The sequence below is a fragment of the Protopterus annectens genome, chromosome 6.part0 (genome assembly GCF_019279795.1).
Source record: "Protopterus annectens isolate FY-2018-M chromosome 6.part0, PAN1.0, whole genome shotgun sequence".
In the NCBI taxonomy this organism is placed as follows: domain Eukaryota; kingdom Metazoa; phylum Chordata; order Ceratodontiformes; family Protopteridae; genus Protopterus; species Protopterus annectens.
Window position 1 is genome coordinate 961047771 of NC_056737.1, and position 3767 is coordinate 961051537.

The following is a 3767-nucleotide window of genomic DNA, read 5'->3' on the forward strand; positions in this document are numbered from 1 at the left end:
TAAACTCACCACTGTACCCCAGGAGCTCCTCTGTGAGAAAAAGAAGCTTTTAGTGCACTCCCTACTGAGTCCTATATGTCAGCCCCTATTATCCCAAGTGGAGCTAATCAATCTTAAGCTTTCCTCTTGATTTCTTTATTTCTTTATTTATTTATTTCAAACACTAGCAATTCACAGACTGCTTTAACTTACTTTCTAACATAAAATTGTACATAGTTATGGCCAGCCCATGCTTCCAAACAGCAGTGTCATGCCTAAGTTAACATTGTTTAATATGCAGTTAATAGCTTCAATGACCATGCCTTGACTCTGTAATTATTATAATAGGGGAAAAAGAACCTCTTTAATCCATATCAAGGGAACTGCTAACCTTCTCTCCTTCCACACAACATGACACTGAAATCTGGTGTTAAATAAATTCGTTAGAGTCAGACTGTAAAAATCATTGAGTTATTCAAAAACAATGTCAATCAATAACAAACAATAATGCAGGAGAACTTGAGTATCTTAAACTCTAATGTACATTAGGAGGCAAAAAACCATACACAAGTTTGTACAGAATTTTGTCTAGTTTTATTCACAAAAGGGCACCATTTTTATATATGTCATTATCAGTTTTGCCCACCTCACTGGCGTGGTCAGTGACAGGGTCTTTACATCATAGTAATTCATAAAAAGTGCTGAATTTGTGTTTTTCAAAAGTCTTTTCCCATGTGAATGTTACAGCCTTGCAAGCACCTGGTCAGTCACGATGACCTCCTGAGGATGTAGCCAATTCAAGGTTCTCTGATTAGTTCGAATACAATAGATGTATGTCTTCTTTAATGCCTCTCTTTGTCTTCCTCGTTCCCAGCTGCGCACTATCAGAGATAGTGCGCACAAGGCTATTCTCCTGGTGGAAGCAGGAAAGAGGATACACATGCGAACAGATTTATTATTTTCTAACTTTACAAAATAATCTTTACTTGAAAGACATGAGCCAGGCTGTGTTTGCAAGCTGCCAAGGTCAAATTTCTGATTACACTGCAGCTTGTGCTTCAAGCAATAATATGCAGGTTTATTTCTACTATTATTCTAGTAAGACAGAATTAAATGCATTATATACTACTTTCCAAACTTTGTTCTCTTTTATGGATTTAAGTACATTTATTCCTAACTAAAGCACACATTTCTCTATATATTTGACCACACAACTTATATGTGTTTGAATGTTTGAATACACATTTTCCCAAGCAGCATACATTGTAAATATATTTTCTAAGCAGCATGTGTAGATTTTTCTAACATTCTCCCTCCTGTTAATGCATTTAATTCTATTTGAAACATAAACAGTATTATTTCATTTCTTAGCCTTTTCCTTTCAAGGACTCTCAGCTAAGTAAGTCATTTGTTTTATATTTCAGATAGACTTTCACTTGGTATCAACAAATTCAATTCCATATCTTGGTACATAGTTTCAGTCACTGATACATCAACTAAGTCTTTAACTAATTTTTTCACACAGGGTATCCCGCAGCAGACACATGCTCCAATTATGAGCAGTACCACACAAATTGCAATCAGAATGTTCATAAGGACCGACCCCCACCCCCCAAACAGATTCTGGAAAAAGTTTGTCAGTGGGTTTGGGCCTGGTTTTGCCATTGCTGACACCTGCTGTATTACCTCCAGGTGATCATTAATTTTATGCTGGTTGTCTGGAATGTACGCACAGCATTCTTCTTTGATAAGCGCGCACGTACCACCTCTCGCCGCTAGGGTGAAGTCGAGCCATTCGGTTCTGTAATACAACTGTTCTCATTGCATTCATTTCATCAGTCACAAGTTCAAGAGCGGAAAAAGTCGCATTGCTCATTACTTCGAGGAGTTTTGACAATTTCCTCAGTTTCCAAATTGATTTGACTGCTCCGTAGGCTGGGAATATCCCAGCCCAGGATATAACACTGTCACTTAAGTCCATATGGGTCAATTTTTTTTTGTCCTTCACAGACGAATGATCCTTCCAGCTTGCTTCAATCTTACCCACTGGATTAGTAGGTTTTCTGACTGTATTTTCGGCTTGCTGAGCTACGTCTCTCACATTACGTATTTTACCCAGGGGCAATTCTGCAGTATGTCTTATGGCTGGAACCAGATAACCCAAAAAACAACTGCCGGACCAATTCTCAGGTAACCATTTATAGGCCTTTTTCCCACAAACAAAATAACAGTTTTCTACTTTTGTACTGATGCGGGTTAACCCTGAATGAAACATTTTCTTATCTATAACAGATAATTGTCTATATATTTCAGGAGTTTTTTGCACATCTCTTAATGTTGTTTTCATCAAGCTTAAAACGAACCATAATTAGTGCTACAACTAGTACCTTGGTCTATAGGTTTTATATAACATTTGTAAGACACAGTTATGTTACAGTTACTCCAACCAACCTGGAGTGTATCATTTTTAACAAAACAAACAATTCCTTTCTGAGTAACAGGCAAATATAATGCCACTTTGTCTTGTGATCTCACAGTGCCTGTGTCAAATAACAGGTTTTCCCAAGTTTCATTTATTCCCAAGGGGACAGCAGACATCAAAAGTCCTCCATATGCTGTGGGTATTGCAGTACAAACCCAGCAATTTGAAACGTTCATAGTCTCTACATAAACTCGTTTCATAGCCAGGTATGTGTTAAAGTTTGGGTGCCAGTCTATAGCCAGTCCTTCATCACGTTTATTAATTTCACTTCTGTAGTTATATGCAAGAAAAACCATAACAACAAAAAGGTTACTACAAACATAGTTAATAAGTGTATGATCAGTAGGCCAGTGAACCAATGTCTCTGAGGTTGTTTCACATTTTTATTCATTCTGCCTCTGGCCATCCTGTTCCTGTGGTATGTCCAAACTAAATTTCTTAACAGGTTTGCAATGGGTTAAATGAACCCAAGATGATCTCTCAGCAATTCTCACTGCAGTGGGTGTTGACAATAGTACCTGGTACGGACCTTCCCACTTTGGACTCGCCCAGTTCTTTCTCTTTATGATTTTCAGCCAAATCCAGGACCCCGGGGTCAGCACGGCCTCCGGTTTTGCTTCTTGTTTATCTGAAAAAGAGTTCAACTGCAAAACAGTCTTATTTGTTAATAACTTCTTCATATAACTAGCTAATGAGCCATCGGCCTCCAGCTCTGCAGGCATGAGGGCCTTCCATTGTGGCACACAATATGCCCTTCCAAACACTATCTCAAAGGGGTCAAGCCCTTTACATTTGGAACAGTTCTCATGCTCAGCAGTGCTAAAGGCAGACAGCAAATCCAAGTCTTTTGAGTCTCACTCATTAATTTTCTCAACTTGTTTTCAAGATTCCATTGTACCTTTCCACCAGCCCTGCTGACTGAGGGTGATAAGCACAATGGTTTTCAAAGAAATCCCAAAAATCTCCCAAGCTGCTGTATTGTCTGATTCACAAAATGTGTCCCATTGTCACTATAAATTCTTTCTGGTATGCCAAATCTAGGAATGATTTCTTTCACTAGGGCCTTTGCTACTGTTGCTGCATCCGGATTCCTGGTTGGAAAAGCTTCTACCCATTTTGAAAACATATCTATGATTACTAAACAGTATTTTTCCCTTCACATTTGTTCAGTTCTATGAAATCCATACAAATAGTATGGAACGGATAGGTGGTGTTGGAAAGCTCCCTCGCTTTGGTTTAAATGCTCCTGTGCATGATGTTTGCTACAAATATGACATGTTGCACAAAATTTTTGTGTATAATTCGT

The 3767-nt window shown here is 38.4% G+C and overlaps 1 non-coding gene across 1 annotated transcript; it reads right to left on the reverse strand.

Moving 5' to 3' along the window:
• Nucleotides 1-268: 268 nt before the first annotated feature.
• Nucleotides 269-392, reverse strand: LOC122805132. Its single transcript, XR_006365333.1, has one exon. It is a non-coding gene; the product is annotated as a U6atac minor spliceosomal RNA (small nuclear RNA).
• Nucleotides 393-3767: the final 3375 nt, after the last annotated feature.